Genomic DNA, 20,413 nt, shown 5'->3' with positions numbered 1-20,413 from the left:
TGTAGCTCAATGCCCACGCACTTAGCCGATGGGAAATCACAAATTGATGACCAGTTGGCTCTTGGATCTGAGGAAAAAACTCCAGCGTCAGAGGGAAGTCTCGAAGTTTTGCCCGGAGCAAACGGAAGGGTGGCGTTGCCATCGCCTAAGATGGGAAAGTGGTAGGTGTCACAGGTTGCAGGGGAGGGTCGGAGTCCAGCTGAGGGCCCCCTTCCTGGAAAGAGTTTCCCATCCAGCCCGTCTCGGTTTCCGCATCCGTCGGATTCCTTATGACGTTGAGGGTGCTGGCGTCTGGATCCTTTATGATACAGAGGGTGACCCCGTCTCACCCCGGGCGCCTCCGCGCTCCCGCCTCCTCCTGGCAACCTGGTGCGCGGCTCCAGACCTGGCGACCAACGACCGACTGGTCACTTGCTGCCACCTCGCAAAGGCGCATCTCTAGTCCAGTGGTGAGCTGCGGCCGGGTCGCTGCAACTCGCTCCAGGACTCGGGACTCGTGGCCTTGGTGTCCCTCGCGGAGCCCTCGGTGTGTCGCCTGCAGGCTCTTTTTTTGAAGAAAGCAGGGAGGGAATGGCCTTGTGAGAGACTCCAGGAGCAAAGAGCGACCCTCACAAGGCCCAAGTCCTCCCAGAGCTCAGGGAAGCTGTCGCTTCTGACGGAAGAAGGGAGAGAAAGCTCCCTCCTGTGTGTCCCTGGTGGTCTAGTGGCTAGGATTCGGCGCTTTCACCGCCGCGGCCCGGGTTCGATTCCCGGTCAGGGAATTGTTTTACACTGGCCGCTCTCCCGCAGGAATCTTCCTTCACTACGCTGTCAGCCGGCCTGCTCCAAGGGCCAGAAGCAGAACAGTCTCCGCAGCGAGGGGCAAAGCCGGGCGAAGGAGGGCAAGTGCTGGTGGACCACCTCTCACGACCCACCGCTCCTATTTCTCTCCGTGTCCGTCATCCGCGGAAGCAGCTTTAGAGAGCGACTGAGCGTCTCGCTCCGGTGTACACAGCTGGTCAGAGATTCCAGCCCCCATGGAGCTGCACCCAATAAGCCCACACTCTTTCCCGTCGCCACCCCGGAGACGCCCATCGGGCTGAGCTGCGAATAACTAAGAGAGAGGCCAAGCCAAGTCGTGGCGTTTGTGGCAGCCCCGGACACGGGCACCAGCCAGTCAGCGGAGCTGCCTCACCTCCGTTGCCGGCGAACGCACTCGTTAGGCCTTCGGAAGAGGCGACCGGAGGCGATGCCCGCGAATTTGTTAGGGGGGTAAGCGGCGGGTGAGGCCCTCCAGGGTGGTCCCGTTTGCTGATTGAGCGGTACACGGAAGCGATGTTCGCTGACCCAACAAGGACAGCAGGTGGAGTAGGCACAGATGGAAAACAGCTGCCGCTGCCCTAAGCAGAAGGCAGGTGGAAAAATCAGCACCAGGACGTCGAAGCGATGGTCCCACAGTCAAATCCCACGATGTCTACACTCTACCAAGCACTTGCGCACGCTCCGCCTTTTCCATTCAGTACTCCCAAGAGGGGTTCGGAAGAACCCCGAGTCCACTGTAAGCTCAGGGGAGAGCGGGAGCCAGGGAGGTGAAGGGCGCAGACTCCGCAGAGGCGGCGGGCAGAACCCCGGGGGGTGAGAGGGCGCGGTGGCTGAGGGGCGGGAGCCGCTGCTGAGAGGCGGCCTGGGTTGTCTTGTGGGGTGACTGTCGGTGGAATCTTTGGTGGAGAGTGGTTTGGAAGACTGGCGAGGGGCGGCAGTGGGGAGGGTGGTGACCCTGAGCGACCGGCCAGGGCCAGGAGGCTGTGCTGTCCCTGCAGGCCATGTGCTCATTTCCACTTACCTGGCAGGGGAGAGACCGTGGTCACGAAGGCGGTTCTCCCAGAGTGAAGCTTCTTCATCGCACTCTAGAGTTGCTGATCCCTGTGATTTCCTCCATGTGGGAAACGGTGTTTGTGCTAGAAGAGGCTGCGCTCTTTACCTGACATAACGGGGTTCAAGACTGACATCGCCTCACGCCCACCCGAAAACGTTTACATGGCTTGTCTCTTTTTTTTCTGTCCTAAAGTCGCCTCATCTTCACATCCCCTCATTTTTCCTTCCACACTCGAGAGTGTCTCTCTCTCTCATTAAAAGCGCCACCAAATATTTGAAATATCTCAACCAGAAAGACTGCAATAAATACATTATTTCATTCGTGGAAGGTACAGACCAGCTAGGTTGAGAGTTGTTTGATATTTTCTGCTAAACGGTGAGGCATAGAGTATTTGGAAGGTTGCTCTTTGGGCCGTTGTTTGTGTACTCTTGGGTTTCCCTCTTTTCCCCAGACAGTATGTCGCTGTGGGGCCAGCGGTAAACCCTGCTTTCCGGCTTTCTGGCTGCAGATAAAGGCCGCAGCTGCTGCAGGAATCAAAAGCAAACCAAAAGACACGTGGCTTCGCCACTGTGGGTCCAAGATAGAGTCTGACTGTACCAGGATTCGGATTAGAACAGAGGTTGCTGCAGACACAACGCAGACTGCTAACCACTAGAGAATCCCAAGGCGCCCCACACCTACTGCCCATCGTTTTGCTTCCCCATCCCTCTATTATTTATTTATATATTTTTTTGAGAGACAGAATTTCGCTTTGTCGCCCAGGCTGGAGGGCAGCGGCACGATCTCGGCTCACTGCTACCTCCGCCTCTTAGGTTCAAGCGATTCTCCTGCCTCAGCCTCCTAAGTAGCTGAGACTACAAGCGTGCGCCACCACGACCAGCTAATTTTTGTATTTGTAGTAGAGACGGGCTTTCACCATGTTGGCCCGGCTGGTCTCGAACTCCTGACTTCAAGTGAGTGATCCACCCACCTCGGCCTCCCAAAGTGCTGGGATTACAGGCGAGAGCCAACGCACCTGGTCCCCCGATTTTTTTTAATGTAAAAACATTATGCGATTTTTACTTCTTGATTCTTGGGCAGCTACAGGTTCTTGTGATTTTCTCTCACATCTTCTCCCCATTTCCCCCTCTCCATTCTGATACATGTCCCATCTTCTCTGCTTCCAGCCGGTGCCCTCTGCACGGGCATCCTGGGCTGTCCCATTGTCTAGTCCTGGTCTCCCCTGCTTCTCCCTCCTCCTTTTCACGTTTTCCCTTTTGACTCCCCTGCCTCTTTCCCGCTCCCGCCCCACCGAACCCATCTACTGAAGCCGAGTTGAGTGAAGGGAGAGCAAGCGGAGCAGATGATTGCCTGAAGGCGGCGCAAAAGAACAGAAAGAGCTACCGTGAGAGCCGTCGGGGAGTTCAGCTTCCCTTGGGCCCCACTTGGCTCAGGCTGGGGTCGCAGATCCAGGCATTTCCAGAGGCACTGGCTTCTGAAGCAGGCGAGGGTGAACGCAGGGTGAAGGCCATTCGGCCGCACTTCTGGCTTCAGAGCCACGCAATGCACGCGTTTCTAACGTGCAGCAAGACGATTAGTCGACTCAGCCTCTCCAGTTTTCCGAAGCTTTGTAGTCTGCACAGTTGTCCCGCAGAAAGTGAATGGCAAGCCCTAGGATTTTGTGATTGCTTAATGTATATAGAGATGAAAGTAAGCAATCGAGGTTGTCTCTGTGGCGCAGTCGGTTAGCGTGTTTGGCTGTTAATCGGAAAGTTGGTGGTTCGGGACCACCCAGGGACGTGATTTTAAATGTTGGTGGTTGTGGCCGGGTGCAGTACCTCACGCCTATTAATCCCAACACTTTCATAGGCCGACGTAGGGGAAGCCTGCACTGAGCTCAGAAATTCAAGACCAGTGAGAATCCCATCTCATTTAAAAAAAAACAAATTGCAGTTGTATCTATCTCCTCAGACCTATCACTGTATTTAAAAGTGAAAGACTGTTTCCTTGTGTCTTGTGCATCCCATGAGGACAGACAGCAGAAGGTCCCCCTCCAAGCCTCCTAGGAAATAAGATCTCTGCAGCACAAACTAGCTTGTATGTATGGGAAACAAAGTATTTGAAGAAACAAACTTCAAAAATTCTGCCTTGCTTTCCACAAAAATTAATCCATCACAGTCTGCCTTCAAGTGGCATCATACCTCTTCACCTGACTCCTCTCCCTGACTTTATGCTATTGTCATGCATTTTACTTTACACCTGTTATAAACCTTACAATCCATCTCTATTACTTTTGTTTCAAGAGTCAGATGTGTTTTGTTTGTTTGTTTTTGTTTTTTTGTTGTTGGTGGTGGTGTTTTTAAGAGGAGTCTTACTCTATCGGACAGGCTGGAGTGCAGTGGCAGAGTCTTGGCTCACTGCAACCTCTGCTTTCCGGGTTCAAGTCATTCTTCTGACTCAGACTCCAGCAGAGATTACAGGCTTGGTCCACCATATCTGACTAATTTTTGAATTTTTCGTAGAGAGGAAGGTTCACCATATTGGCCAGGCTGGTCTCGAACTCCTGACCTCAAGTGATCCGCCTTCCTCGGCCTCCCACAATGCTGGGATTCCAGGTGTGAGCCATCGTGCCCGGCTAAACAGTCAGATGTTAAAATTATATATTTGCCTTTGTAGATGTCATTTCTAGTGTCTTTTTTTTTATCCAGATTTTCATCTGGTGTCAGTTTCCTTCTGCCTGGAGGACTCCTCTAACTTGTCTATTAGGTGTCTTAAACTTGCACTATCATTCACTGATGCTCTGTCCATTAAAAAAAAAAAAAAAATTGTTGGCCGGGTGCGGTGGCTCACGTCTGTAATCCCAGCAATTTGGGAGGCCGAGGTGGGTGGATCAGGAAATCCAGACCATCCTGGCTAACACAGTGAAACCCCGTCTCTACTAAGAATACAAAAAATTAGCTGGCCGTGGTGGTGGGCGCCTGTAGTCCCAGCTACTCAGGAGGCTGAGGCGGGAGAATGGTGTGAACCCAGGAGACGGAGCTTGGAACCTGTCAAAAGGCATTCTTAGCCTTAAAAGAAAAGCCAGGGACATCCCTTGCCTCAGGACTCTCGAACTTAGAAAAACCTTTCACTCTCTATGTGGATGAATAACAAGGGACAGCTTTGGATGTTCTAACTCAAAGGCTGAGGAATTACTTTGGACCAGTGGCTTATTTCTCTAAACAGCTAGACCAGGTAGCAGCTGGGTGACGAGGAAGCTTGAGATCTGTGGCTACCATCACTCTATTGTTAGAAGAAACCACTAAGTTTACCTTGGGACAACAATTAGATGCCATACCACCCCACCCCCACCCCCTGCCACCCCATGAAGTACAGTACAGAGGGTCCTAGAGGCAAAAGTACACCAATGGCTAACAGAGGGCCAGTTACTTAAATATCAGACCCTTCTGCTTGACACCCGAGATGTTACCCTGAAAGTATGCTGATTTTTAAACCCTGCTACTCTGTTGCTGCACCTCACGTCTCAAGAAACAGATCCCCAACTCATTGACTCCTGTGTGGAAACCACGGAAGAGCTCTACTCTAGAAGGCCCAACCTCAAAGACAAGCTCTTGTCTAACCCAAACGTTGAGTGGTTTAGAGATGGAAATAGCTATATTCATGACGGAGTAAGAAAGGAAGCTTAGCCAACAAGAAATCATTGAGGCCAAGGGTTTACCTTCTCAGACTTCTGCTCCAAAAGCAGAATTAGCTGCTCTAATTAGGGCCTTCCAACCATGAAAAGACAAGCTGGGCACGGTGGCTCACCTCTGTAATCCCAGCACTTTGGGAGGCCAAGGTGGGTGGATCACCTGAGGTTGGGAGTTCGAGACCGGCCTAGCCAACATGGCGAAACCCCGTCTCTACTAAAAATACAAAAATTAGCCGGGTGTGGTGGGGTGCGCCTGTAATTCCAGCTACTTGGGAGGCTGGGGCATGAGAATCCCTGAGTTTGCAGTGAGCTGAGATTGCAGTGAGCTGAGATCATGCCACTGCACTCCAGCCTGGGCGACACAGCAAGACTCCGTTTCAAAAAAAGAAGAAGAAAACCAAAACCCTCAAGAGTCAATGTGTTGACTGACTCTAAATGTGGGTTCCTGGTGCTCCATGCTCATGCAGCCATAGGGAAGGAAAGGGGACTATCAAAAGCCAAGGGATGCCCCATACAACTTTACTCAGATCTTGGAACTTTTAGATGCTGTCCAACTCCCAAAGAAATAACAATTACTCACTGCAGGGGACACCAGAAGGGAGACACTTTAATTGTTAGAGGAAATTCCCTGGTGGAAAGAGCAGCTAAGGCCACAGCTAAGGAAACCATGGTATTTCAAGCTGCTGCACTACTACCAGGTACTGCATCCATGTCAGTGACACCATACTAAACCCCTAAGGAAATTAAAGGGACTGAGTAAAAGGCTTCCAGGGAGACCCCTCTGGATGGTTGCTAGAAAAGAACAAACTCTATTCCTGAGGCTGACAGATGGGAAATAATTAAACATTTTCATGATTCCTCACATTTGGGATGGGATTTTCCATTCAAATTAGTTTCCTAAATATTCTTGAGGAAGAGACTGTTCCAAACTATAAAAAGGATTACCACTCAGGAAGCCACCCCATACCCCGATCCCTGCTTAAACCTGTACAACACCAAGGAACATACCATGGTGAAGACTGCCAGACGGACTTAACCCAGATGCCACCTTACAGGGAACTACAAGATTTGCTAGTACTTATAGACACTTTCAACAGGTGGATAGAAGCTTTCCCCACAAGGACAGGAAAAGTATTGGAAGTGTCTAAATTCTTCAAGGAATCATTCCAAGATTTGGATTACCAAAAGGTTTGCAAGGTGACAACTGACCTCACTTCACAGCTAAGGTGACCCAGTGAGGTCATGCCTCAGCCTTAGGCATTACCTATCTTCATTCGTCATGGAGATCTCAGTCTTCAAATAACAGATAGCCAATCACGACATTAACAAAACTCTTTCAGTTTTGGGGCTTGCCTGCCCTGCGTCACTATCATTGTTTCCTTGGGTTTCCCAGGAATGCAGGTATGAGACTGCCGCCCTGCTTATAGATCTGTTTCCCTGCAAGGAAACAGGAATATGTTGCCTGTGGCTTCCAGAGTTGGAGATACATGTAGTTGCACCCCTGAGGGCTAACATTTAATTTTGGAATCAAGTGATGCATTCAGACTGGTTACTATCATTCTGTGGTATATATTTAGTGAACACATTCATGATTGAGTTTCCTGCTTTTAGCTGGAGCAAGAAAGTTTTATAATTGTGATTTGTATGAAAAAATCATAGGCAAGGGAATGGATGTAAAATAAACTTTATTGTCAGAGGTTTCTAAAGGCTCATCCTTCAAGGAAAATGGACATATGCTGAAGAGCTGATAAACTGTCTACAGCAGTGTTATTCTAACCTAATCTTGATTCCAAGTTCTTGCCATTTTCCTCCAGCTGCTGTTGACTCCAGTTATATATAGGATGGGGGAAAGGGGATTATCTATGAATGTAGGCATCGCTTTCTCTTGGGGAGTTATCACATTGGCAGACTGAAGGGATGTGATTTCTACAATCAAACTATCCATTTGGAGTACAAATCTGGAGTGGCTGTACAATTCGGTTCTCAGAGATGAGCTTGCAGATTCGGACTTTCAATTGTTCTGTTGTTTTAGTTTTTCTCAACAACTGGGGAACTGTTTGTGACTAAGCTTTGTTAAAAGTAGAGAAGAGCTTTTCATAGTTCCAACATTAGTTGTTACCTGAAACAAACAAAACCACACACACATACAATTAAACAGTAATCTTTGGTGAGGTCTTGCTGATACCTGAGGCTGGAGTGAGAGCTGAGTGGTGATACAGGCCAGGTGCAAACTGAGTGCAACTAAGTGGATAATCTCCAGTAGTGAACTACAGTCTAGAAGAAGATAGTAATAATAGATTGAAAAAAAAGTCTCCTGAAATGAACTAGCTGGCCTGTGGTGTAGGACACAGGACCGCACCCAGCTTATGATTCTAAAAACCTTGCTCAAAGCCACTGCAGATGAGTTTGCTAGGTCTGTACCACCTCCTCAGCATCAATTGACTCTCCATAATACTCTTCTGGAGAGAAATAAGGGTCTTTCAACCTCCCAGGAAGGGATTTGCTTAGCCTCAAATGTGCACATTCAGAAATAGCTTGTCGTAAGAAAGAGAGGATAGTTTGCAGAGAAATAACCCTCCTAAGTCCACATCCTATTCCTTTTAAATAAGAGAGTGGTGCCAAGGGAAGAGCCCTAGAATGTCAAAGCCAACAGGGTGCTCAGATACCACCCAAGTACAGTTCCATCTTTGGCCCTAAGGAGACAATGCTGTCATGAGGCTAAGGCCGTATGATCTGTAGGTGAAAAACCTGGGATGAGAATCAAGGCCTCAAACCTTTTCCCCTACATCAGAGAGTTTAGGAGCAGTTAGAGGGAAGGCTTCAATCTGGAGAACACTAACAGGCTCTAGAGATTATTGGGTCATGGTGGCTGGGACAGAAATAAGGATTCACGGAAAGATGTTTATAGTAAATGTTCTTTTGGGATTTTGCTTGATAAAAAGGCTGAGCAAAAGAAAAATTTATTTATTTATTTATTTATTTTTTTAGACAGTTTCACTCATGTTTCCCAGGCTGGAGTGCAATGCTGCAATCTTGGCTTACCACAACCTCCAACCCCTGGGGTTCAAGCAATTCTCCTGCCTCAGCCTCCCAAGTAGGTGTGCTTACAGGCATGCACCACCATGCCCAGCAAATTTTTTTTTTTTTTTTTTTTTTTTTTTAGTAGAGACGGGGTTCCTCCATGTTGGACAGGCTGGTCTCAAACTCCCGACCTCAAGTGATCCTCCCATAGTGCTGGGATTACAGGCACCAGTCACCACACCTGGCCAAAAGTGAAAATTTTCTAATTGCAATTCTGAACCACTCAGGGGTTGTGAAATCTATATAGTGGACTCCTTACTACTACAGGCTTTATTTAAATTCTAGGTAGGGTGGATTACACATAGTAAAAGATTTTTTAAAAACTGATCACAGGACAGGCGCGGTGGCTCATGCCTGTAATCCCACACTTTGGGAGGCCGAGGCGGGTGGATCACGAGGTCAGGAGATTGAGACCATCCTGGCTAACACGGCGAAACCCCATCTCTACTAAAAATACAAAAAAAAAAAAAAATTAGCTGGGCATGGTGGTGGGTGCCTGTAGTCCCGGCTACTCAGGACACTAAGGCAGGAGAATGGTGTGAAACCAGGTTTGGTTTTTCTCCTCAGTGGTAAGAGCTATGCACAATAGGGTAGCTAAGATATTATAATTTGAATCAATACATTTGTATTTTGCCAAGGACCAAGATGAACTATGATGATTTCAATTTTTTAGTACTTTATTTTAATCAGTTCGAAAATTAAGACTTTTGTTCCTTTTTTGGCTTATGGCACCTTTTCGGTTTTCACACTTTCTCAAAGACCAGTAACTTAGAATCTAAATTATGATTGCTTATTCTTTCAGTACTCTAGGGGAAAGTTGATTTAATCTTGACAAAATGTATTCAATTAAAATAATTGTTCTCTTAAATCTTTTCTTTCTTTTTTTCTTTTTTCTTTTTTGAGATGGAGTCTTGATCTTTCTCCCAGTCTAGTGTGCAGTGGCACAATGTTGGCTCACTGCAACCTCCACCTCCTGGGTTCAAATGACTCTCCTGCCTCAGCCTCCCGAGTAGCTGGGCCTATAGGTGTGTGCCATCAGGCCTGGCTAATTTTTGTATTTTTAGTAGAGATGGGGTTTCACCATGTTGTTCTCTTAAATCTTTTCACCTTTTAAGTTTGTCCTTCTTTTCTCCAATTTGCAATAGTGGAGAGTGGCTTGCAGCTAAATAGTATACTTCTCAGAGCTACTTATTCCTGGAGCCTGGCAGTCTGCAGGCCTGGACGGGGAGCATCTAGAAAGCAGCCCTCTCTAAGTTGGGAATAACTATGAGAATTGTGGGTTATAAGGCTTTGAGCAGCTCTGACCTCCCTGTCCTCATTTGTTTCTACTGTGGGGTGTGACAAGAGAAGGGACTCATCTGAGAGAGACTTCATATTGTGGCCTTTCACCGTTTACCTCTAGAAATTTGATTCAGGCAAGCCCGGGAGAGTCTCTGGTATTCTTCTCTGAGAAGAAGAATTCATTATACAGCTGGACAATGGAATCTATGATCTGCCTGTAGAGGTTAGAGGTGCATCCTGTTCCAGGAAATAATTACAATTTAGGCAAGTTATACATGTTTGCTTAAGAGAATGTTTTCTGCACATTTCATGTTCTTCCTTTCTATCTTAGCCTAGGGAGAAAACCGTGGGGACTCAGGGCTGGAACTTTAGTGTGATGGGGCAGAAGCTTAATTTTCACATGATTCTCAACAAATGGCAGCACATCCCATATATTATCATGTCCAATGGCTGCAATATGAAGGAGGCTTTTCCGAAATAGTTGCTGCTTTGGTAAAAAATTAACTAGATGGATTCAAAGTCAAATTTGAAGAAAGCTGAGCAGGCAGAAGAAACAATCAGTGAACCTGAAGATAAGGCAATGGAAATCATCCAATTTGAGGAACAGAAATAAAAAAGATCGAAGAAAAGTGAACAGAGCCTAAGTGACCATCAAGTGGACCACCATGTACATTGTGGAATTTCTTTTACTGTTGTTGTTGTTTTGGGGTGGGAGGGGGGATGGAGTTTCATTTCTGCAGCCCAGATTGGAATGCAATGGCGTGATCTCATCTCACCACAAACTCTGCCTCCTGGTTTCAAGCAATTCTCCCACCTCAGCCTCCCGAATAGCTGGGATTGCAGGCATGCACCACCATGCCTGGCTAATTTTATATTTTTAGTAGAGATGGCATTTCTCCATGTTGGTCAGGCTGGTCTCAAACTCCTGACCTCAGGGGATCCTCCCGCCTGGGCCTCCCAAAATGCTGGGATTACAGGCATGAGCTACCGCTCCCAGCCTTGCATTGTGGAATTTCTAAACAAGAGGGAGAGAAGGGCAAGAGAGAATATTTGAAGAAATCATGGCTGAAAGCTTCCCAAATTTGAAGAAAGACATGAATACAAACACAGTAGCATAACAAACTCCAAGTAAGATAAACTTAAAGAGACCTACACCAAAACACATTATAATCAAACTTTCAAAAGTCAAAGACAGAGAATCTTTAAATTGGTAAGAGAAAAGCAACTGGTCACATGCAAGAAATCTTTAATAAGATTATCAGCAGATTTCTCTTCAGAAACTTTGGAAGCAGGAAGGACAGGAAATCAAAAGCTGCCAACAACCAGGAGGGTTGGCTCATATCTATAATCCCAACACTTTGGGTGGCTGAGACAGGCAGATCACTTGAGGTCAGGAGCTCAAGAGCAGCCTGGCCAACATGGCAAAACACTGTCTCTATTAAAAATACAAAAATTAGCCAGGCGTGGTGGTGGCCGACTGTAATCCCAGCTACTTGAGAGACCAAGGTGGGAGAATCACTTGAACCTGGGAGGCGGAGGTTGCAGTAAGCCAAGATCTCACCACTGCACTCCAGCCTGGGTGATAGAGTGAGACTCTGTATTAATAAACAAACGAACAAAAGCTGCCGGTGAAGGGGAAAAGGATCAATAAATGGGCATTCCAAAAAGTCAAAAGTCACACAAATATCAATCCAAAATAAACTGGTTTCCTGACTGGAAATCGAACCCAGGCTATGGCAGCAAAACACAGAACATTAAGCACTGAACTGCAAGGTAGAGCAGACTTTATTGTGCATCCTGGAAGGGATCCAGAGCAGGCAGTTTCAGCTTATGAAGAATTTTAACTTTGTTTCGGGTCAAATTTTGCTCTTTAATTTAGTCAAGAGAATTTTTTTCCCTACACAACACACGTAATATTGTCAAGAGAATTTTGAAGGGTAGCCATGACACCACTATGTGTGTTTGTTTTAATTTGATCTTCCTATGAACTGTTAAAATAAGAGAGCTCTAAAATCCTTTTTTTTTTTAAATTCAGGTGTCTTATTTAAGGGATCCATCTTCAGGCCATTGGCAATTAGAATTTCCAATGGTGTAATTATTGCAATAGCAATTCAACCAAATAACCCCTTTCTGGAAAGCCCAGGATGTCATTTTCTAGGTTAACCTTCTGGGAAGGGCAAAGAAGAGGCAATCCCAAAGATTCCCCCGCAAGAAAAAAGTTCAATGCAAGGAGTAGACCACAGATGGGTAAGGATGAGGTTTGCCTCCAGCAACCCACAAATTTATGGGGACTTCCAGTCACAGACCTGTGAATCCGTGATACCAGGTAGGCCCTCTTGGGACTGAGCTTTCCTAGAACTAACCAGGCAACAAGAATTGAGATGACAAAAGCCTCAAAGGAATGGGACTTCTTAAGACAAACCCCAAGAGCTTGACATGGTCAGAACAAAAAGTGTGCTGGGGTTCCCAGCCATTTTCAGACAGGCCACCTAGTATGACCTGAAAGTTACCGCCCCTTAGGTCCTTCGCACCCAGGGATCCAAAAAAGGTCTTGAAGAAACAGAAAGGGAGAGTTGGAAGTAGATCAAAGGGAAAGAAAGAAAATCCTAGATTTCCTATCTGAAGGCACCATGAAGAGAAACTCCATCTCCTCTGGGCGGCGTCCTCACGTTGCTGGTGAACCGAGTTCCGTTCTCCATTGGAGACCAAATCAGTTGACTTTGGCTTGACTCTTAGTCAAGAAGCCCCGCTTTGTCCTCCCCTGTTTAGCTCTTGGTCCTGAAGCACTTGATTATCTCTCCCGGGCTTTCGATGGATTTCAGGGATGCAACTAAGAAATTTGTTTTTAATACACTTACTTGAAGTAAGAATATTTTAAAGTATTTTTGCAAAGAAAAACGTTTCCTTTTGCAATGAAGACATTCAGATGTGAGGAAAATCACGCGGCTGGGGAAAGCAAATGCTGTTGAGAATGTCTCACAAACACAAATTCCACATCAGCAGGTAGGTTTGACCCTCAGGTTGGGCACATTTTAAGTGCACTGTTGGAACTTAAGATGAATCTAGGACATTCATGATTAATATTTTTAGTTTTTAGTACAATTTAATATTTTAAATTTAAGTACACATTCTGAAAATTGTATAACCAGCACAAGAAACTGGCTTTACGCCATATTTACAAACATAGGAAAGAAAGATGATATTTTAAATGACAATGCTTCATAAATGGCAACATTTTTAAAGTACCTAGAGAAAAAAAGTTAACCTAGAATTCTATGCAAAAATAAAATTTCAAAACTGTGAGTGAAATAAGGACATTGAAAAACACAAAAGCTAAAAGAATTCACCAACCCACGCTACAAGAAATCTTGAGTCCTCCAGGCAGAAGCAAAAGGATACCAGATAAAAATGTGGACCTACACAAAGAAACGAATATTGGAAATGGCATTTAGAAAGCATGTACTACACGTTTTCTTATAATTTAAATCTTTCAAAAAATATTGGACGTAATAAATAAAAGTAATAATAATGAATCACAAAGGTTATAGTGCATAAAGTAGAAATACATAACACTAGGATAAAGGCCAGAAAGGGAGGCGTAATGACACTAGAAAGCAGACTATGATAAATTAAAGATGTATCCCGGAAACCCTAAAGCAGCCTCTGAAATAAGAAAACGGTTATAGCTAATAAAGCAACAAAGGAAAGAAAACGGAAGGAAATAAAAGCTATGGAAACACTACGCTGGAACAACTACTCTCCAGGCCTCCACCCTATAGAAATACACCAGTGGCCAATGAGAGTGTACAAGAATGATGACTGCAGCATTACTTGTAATCATAAAATAATAAAACCAACGTAATTTTAAAGATATAGGAAAAGGGTTTTATTTATTTAACAGACAGACAATTGAACAAGCAAACAATGGGAGCAAGTCCTTTGCCAAAAGGATCACAGAGGTTCATGATGATGCTACTCCTCCAAGGATTTCAGAGTTCCCAGACGCCTAGTTTTCTGTCTAGTTTTTCTGGAAGATGTTATTCTTGGGGAGCAATAGGTCCTCGAGTTTGGTGCTCTTTCAGGTTCTCTCTCCATTTCCCCATTCTGCTACAATAAACAAACAAAAACAATTCTCACTTCCAGAAGATCCCACTGTGCCTCTTCATGAGCCTTTCAGGAGGTCTGGATGTCTGTTCCACCGCTCCCCGGCTTCTTTCCCAGCTTTTGCTTTTCCCTTTCCCAGCTCTTGACCTACCACCCCACGGCCGCACCACCGCCCAGCTGAGCCCCCGCGGCTCCACCGCGCAGAAGGTGCGCCAGAGGCCCTGCCAGTTGCCCTCCCTGCCGGCTGCCGAGAAATCAACGCTTTGTAAAAAGAACTTCCCCGTGGAAAAAATCTCTTGATTTCCACTCTCAGGGCTCTTCAAAGGACTAAAAGCTAAAGGCGACGATGAATTCATTCCACAAGTCCTAGTCACGCGCCCTGGTGAGTACCAGACCCTGCTTTCCCCGAGGGGACCCACGAGCGACCCTCACCACCATCCCTGCCCTGGTGGAGCCCCCGTGTGGAACACAGGATCCGAAGATGGCAGCGGAAGCTCCTCAGCGGCCCCGAAAGCGACTGGGCAGGGTGGGCACAGGCTCCTTCAATGGGTGAAGGCAGCGCAAAGAACGGGAAGAACCATCCCGGGAGCCCACAGGGCGTTCAGCTTCCCTTGGGGCCCCAGGCAGCTCGGGCTGGGTCGCCCACCAGGGAGTTTCTGGAAGCTTCTGCAGCAGGCGAGCGGCAGGGCGGGCGAAGGCAATTCGGCTGTTCTTCTGGCTCCAGAATCTCCTAACGCGCAGGCGTCCAACGTGACCGGCGCGACACACCGCTCTAATCTCTCTGGTTTACCAAGGCCTGGCTCGGTGGTCCTGCCCGGTGGGCCCTGAGAATAGACGGAACGGAGGAAGTTCAGTGAGTGCGCCCTTCCTATATGCCCAGTAGAGTCAGAAGCGCTTGTCTCTGTGGCGCAATCGGTTAGCGCGTTCGGCTGTTAACTGAAAGGTTGGTGGTTCGAGCCCACCCAGGGACGCTTACTAGAACTTTTGAAGCATTCACGCAATGTCAATCACTAGATAAATGGGGAAGATCTTATCTTCCCGAAGTCCCAAGCCACTAATTTATGACTGATCCATGTCAAGGGCCGCCCACCTCCCCGACCAGATTCTAAACCGGCTATCTCCTGAAATGCCGGGTTTACACCTGTGTCACTAAGAAATCCTGAAACAGAGACCTAGGAACCCACTTCTGATGTGATAAAATTCTAATTCAGTCCATTATACGCTTAAACGAGTATTTACGTGTCTCCATTTTTTCATATTTTAGTAATAGGAGTCCAGTATTACCTCCAGGATGTGCCTGGGTTTCCTGATTGCTCTATCAATAATGAGACCAGTGGAATCATTCATCATGATAGTGATTCTCTCCATCATTTTTGAAAAGAGTCTTTTTCCTCAGTTTATGCATGATTTATTTAACCCTTTTCAAAATGTTTTTGTTAGCCAGGCATGGTGGCATGCGCCTGTAATCCCAGCTACTCGGGAGGCTGAGGCAGGAGAATCGTTTGAACTTGGGAGGTGGAGGCTGCAGTGAGCTGAGATCACACCGCCACACTCCAGCCTAAGCATCAGAGTGAGACTCCATCTCAAAAAAAAAAATGTTTTTGAGATGACGTTAGTTTCATAGTTTTAGGATTACAAAGAATGCTGCAGTCACCAGTCCTGTACAGATATCTTTGGTCATTGTGGAAATGTTTACCCTGCAGACATTTCTATACTGTAGAGAGCTGGATGTGCCATTGCTACATTATAGTGCTTGTATAATGCTTCTAATGTGAGTCCATTCTGCAAATGTATCTTTTACGGGAGCAGTACCAAATAATATTCCAATATGAATGTTTATAAGAGGAAAAATGTGCAGATGTGCACTTGAGCTGCGTGCCTCTCCATGGGGCTCATGTTCATAAAATGGTGGCGTTAGCAATCATCTGAGAGTGGAGTTTGTGGCCCTCTGACGTCAAAATCTGAGGCAATGGACATGAAAACCCTCACTGTACATCCTCTGTAGTCTGGCCAGAATCATTCCTAGGTCGGTGGTCTCTTATCAGGAGGGAATGCTGCTTGCTTGTTTTGTCAAAACCACAAAAGGGAGGGAAAGCATCAGGCTGTTGGTTGATAACAGCAGTGAAGCAAGTCTCTCCAAAGGCTTGGATTGTTAACCTTTAGGGAAAAAAATCCTAATTCTTGCCAGATGGTGCCATGAATTTCCAGGCTCTTGGTGTCCCAAGCAAAGAACTGTACATGACACACACAAAGCAGCAAAGCAAAGCAAAATTTATTAAGCACAGTAACAGTCTCAGAGTGGGGAGAGTGGGCTGATCTCTGGGATGTGAGATCAGTATTAGTTTGGTGTACGTTGGGTCTTTTTATGTGTGTTTTTTTTTCTTCTCTTCACAAGGATGCCTAATCGTTAGCCAGTGTTTGCCTTTTGATTGATAGGCGTGTTGCTTAGTTATTTTGGCCCTTGTGGGCTTGCACATTGCCTCCATCCCATAAATTTAGGTACATGCATGATATGCAGTCCATATGCATGAGTTTTAATGAGCTGATTATCATATGGAGTCATGTTAAGGATACTTTTTTTCTCTACTACACGTGCCTATCTCTGAGGAGCTGCCCCTTTACTGGTTTGGATCTGGCCAGCCATGGGGTCCTGGCTTGCTTTTCTTTCTTTTTTTTTTTTTTGAGACAGCGTCTCGCTCTGTTGCCCAGTCTGGAGTGTAGTGGTGCAATCTCGGCTCACTGCAACCTCCGCCTCCCGGGTTCAACCGATGCTCCCGTCTCAGCCTCCCACGTAGCTGGGAGTACAGGAGTGCACCATCACACCCAGCTAATTTTTTGTATTTTCAGTAGAGATGGGGTTTCACCATGTTGGCCAGGCTGGTCTCAAACTCCTGACCTCAGGTGATCTGCCTGCCTTGGCCTCCGAAAGTGCTGGGATTACAGGCATGAGCCACCGTGCCCAGCCTTGCTTGCTTTTTTAAATCTTACTTTTTGTTTTGGCTGCTCAACTTCTGCCTTATATCTTGTTTCTTGCTCTCCCACCACATCACCTTGCTTCTTTCTCTGCTTTCACTCACTCTGCCTTTTATCCAACTTCCAATTCCCTCTGCTGTTCTCCTGCAACATAATGGCAGTTAGTGAGGGGAGGGTTTTGAGGTGGCATGTCCAACCTCCTAGCCTGCCACACCCAGAAACCTCTTTCGAGGTTTCTCTGTGGTCCTGTCAGCCAAGAGGGAGTCCACTCAGTTGGTTGTAGGGCCAAGGGCTTATTTTTATTTCTCAAACCTGACAAGATAAAGCTGGATTAATGCAGATTCTCTGCAGGTGTAAATTTCCCCTACAAAAGACAGTTTTGCAGAGTTACTTCTGTTTGCTGGCTCTCTGACAGCCATCTTAAAATGTGCCAAAGAAATATATTCTGGGGTAAAATATTTTGATTTTCTTCATCTATCAACAGCCTCACCATGCTGACAGCCTCCAATCCAAGCATACCTGAAGCTTTTCTTTTTTTGTTTGTTTGTTTGTTTGAGACACAGTCTCGCTCTGTCACCCAGGTTAGAGTGCAGTGGCATAATCTCGGCTCACTGCAAGATTCGCCTCCCAGGTTCATGCCATTCTCCTGCCTCAGCCTCCAGAGTAGCTGGGACTACAGGTGCCTGCCACCACACCTGGCTAATTGTTTGTAAATTTTTTAGTAGAGATGGGGTTTTGCCATGTTAGTCAGGATGGTGTTGATCTCCTGACCTCGTGACCACCCACCTGGGCCTCCCGAAGTGCTGAGATTATGTGTGTGAGCCACCGTGCCAGGCCCCTGAAGCCTTTCTTTTTAAAAAGCTTTCCCACCTTTATGACTGCCTTCAAGTCTCTGCCAAAACACAAATAACAGTGACTGACTCCCTGCTATAGCAAGCTCAGAATAAATAGCCTTTGCTTTTTTTCATTTGGTTTGTCTTTGTTTATTTGCAGAAGCTTCAGTGTAGAGTTGACAAAGACTCCAGTCTTTGACCAAACCTTAGTGGTTTCCTCTGAGCCCTTTTCTCTGTTATTTCTTGGCCTGCCAAGTCCAGTTTTAGGAAATAATACTGTTGAGTCTAGTTTAGTAAGAGTCCTCGCAACCACCTTTGATAGCTAATCAAGTTCCTCTTAGTCATTTTCCATCCACTGACTTTCTTATCTTGCCAATTGGCTATAATCTTCAACTCCTCCTGCTGTATTCGAGGTTGAGCCCAGTTGTCTGCTGGTCTCTCTTGCCTACTGTAGTACATACAATAACATCTGTCTCATGTTTTTAAGAAGTGTCCAGTGCAGCCCCTCAGAAACTACCTTTGCAAAATTATGACAACAAGAGAAAGCTGACATGGCTGACTCCATCTTGGTTCTAGCCTCACAGGCTTGCTGTCTTTGCTCATTCCTGTGCAATTTCCCCCAAGCTATCTTTGGGAAAAATTGAGTTTATAGTTTAAATCAGGGCTCCCCAATCCCCAGGGCCATAAGACAGGTACTGGTCCATGGCCTGTTAGGAACCCAGCTGAACAGCAGGAGGTGAGCTGCAGGCTTTCGAGCATTACCACCTGAGCTCTGCCTCTTGTCACATCAGCATGAGCATTAGCTGCTCATCAGAGCTCGGACCCTATTGGGAACTGCTCATGTGAGTGATCCAGATTGCGCACTCCTTATGAGACTGTAACTGATGCCTGATGACCTGAGGTGGAACAGTTTCATCTGGAAACCATCCACCACCCCCTTCCATGGAAAAATTGTCTTCCACGAAACCAGTCCCTGGTGACAAAAAGGTTGGGGACAGCCAAAAAGGCTGGTTTAAATGATAACCTTCACCAAAACTAAATTACCCCTGTAAAATGAATGAAAGGCCACCAAGTTAGAAGGATGAAAGGGGCCTGATTTCTACTAAGATGTATGCCTCGTTAAATAATTACCAGCCTTTATTCCAGAAGTCACAAGATTGGCAGCTTCCCCAATTACTGCTGTGAAGAACATCACTATTGTAGAACCTAAGATTGGCCTCTTGAGATGTCTTTTCAGGCTTTGGCATTTCTGACTGCTAGATATCACCATCTGGCCCCAAAATCAACCTGTCCCTTAGCCCCCACCCAGAAGCTGACTCCATGCAGGAGGGCCGTTTGCCATGCCCCTATGATTTCATCCCCAACAATCAGCACCGCGCAAGCCCTAGCCCCCTGCCCAACAAACTATCTTTGAAAAACCCCTTACCTCCAAGCCTTCAGTGAGATTGGTTTGAGTAATAACTCTGTCTCCCACATGTCGTGGCTGGCCTGTGTCAATGAAACTCTTTCCTGCAGTGCCATGGTCTCCATGAATTGAGTTTTTGTGTACATTGGTCAGGAAGAACCCATCAGGCGGTTACATCTGCAGGATGGTGCCAGTTCTTTCCACAAAGGCTGGTCAGATACCCAGAAAACATTTCTCCACTACTACCTGGACAATGTGTCTCCCTGTCAATCTCCAGGGAATGGGGCCTAGATCAAGTATTTAGTATTCAGCAGTTACTACACTGTCACCTAATCCCTCATTTTCAATATTTTGCCATGCTTCCAGTGGCCTAACTGGCCACCATGCCACAGAATCTTTACTTTATGGTCTCCAAGGAGAACTCTGCACTTGATGTTTTGTGATTTGAGCAATGGAATAGAATCTGATACTGGTGGGCTGGGGTATGTCCCTGGGCACTGGTGGGATCTCGACCCCAGCCGTGGTGTCCAGGCTCTTGACACCACCGTGAGAACAAAGTCAAAGATGAGTCAGCAAATAGTGAAAGAAGAAATTTATTGCAAAGCAAAAAGTACACACTCAAGAAAGGGGAGCTCGGGCATACCCGAGAGAGAATAATGGGTTCTGGGGTTTCATCTTGATGGGTTTCTTTAACCAAGAATTGGAATATTCACGAAAATTACTGCGTAAAGGTGGAGATTTCTTGGAACTGTGGTGCCATTTTTACATCAAACATTGGTCTCAGAACTGTCATGGCACTGGCGGGTGTGTGATTTAGTATGTTAATGAGCATATAATGAGGGCCTAGGTAAAACCTCCATCAAATCCAGCACCACGTTGTGTCCACTCAGTCTTAGCCAGCTTGGTCCACACCCTGGTTTCTCAGCGTCTTAACAGCCCACAGCCTCAAGTCATGTAAATCTGCTGCCTAGAATTTGTTATCCTGTGACCACCCTGTAGTATTCCTGTCTGAAATCTACTTGCAAATATTCAAATGGTCTTTCACTTGGGCATTCCAACTTTGCTTACTTCACAGTGTTTCCTGTGTAATATATAAGAAAAGATGATCCAGACATTTGTTAAACATCTCAAATAAGATGTATCCCAGGTATTTGTGTCAAATTTGGATTATTTTGGTTTCGTCTTTGCAGAATATAAAAAACTAACATGAG

General features: G+C 46.3%; 1 long non-coding RNA gene, 2 other non-coding genes and 1 pseudogene across 3 annotated transcripts; 3 read left to right on the top strand and 1 right to left on the bottom strand.

Moving 5' to 3' along the window:
• The first annotated feature begins 689 nt into the window (after positions 1-689).
• Positions 690-761, top strand: TRNAE-UUC (transfer RNA glutamic acid (anticodon UUC)). Its single transcript has one exon. It is a non-coding gene; the product is annotated as a tRNA-Glu (tRNA).
• A 1,053-nt stretch (positions 762-1,814) lies between these two features.
• On the top strand, positions 1,815-1,958 carry LOC115932725 (uncharacterized; annotated as a pseudogene).
• An 11,791-nt stretch (positions 1,959-13,749) lies between these two features.
• Positions 13,750-14,854, bottom strand: LOC129533291 (uncharacterized). Its single transcript, XR_008679426.2, has 2 exons — positions 14,424-14,854; positions 13,750-13,994 (listed from the first exon to the last, which is right to left on the bottom strand). It is a non-coding gene; the product is annotated as an uncharacterized lncRNA (long non-coding RNA).
• Positions 14,855-14,888: 34 nt separating this feature from the next.
• Positions 14,889-14,962, top strand: TRNAN-GUU (transfer RNA asparagine (anticodon GUU)). Its single transcript has one exon. It is a non-coding gene; the product is annotated as a tRNA-Asn (tRNA).
• The last annotated feature ends 5,451 nt before the right edge of the window (positions 14,963-20,413 follow it).

The sequence above is a fragment of the Gorilla gorilla genome, chromosome 1 (genome assembly GCF_029281585.2).
Source record: "Gorilla gorilla gorilla isolate KB3781 chromosome 1, NHGRI_mGorGor1-v2.1_pri, whole genome shotgun sequence".
Classification (NCBI taxonomy): domain Eukaryota; kingdom Metazoa; phylum Chordata; class Mammalia; order Primates; family Hominidae; genus Gorilla; species Gorilla gorilla.
This window is presented reverse-complemented; position numbering and strand designations above follow the sequence as displayed.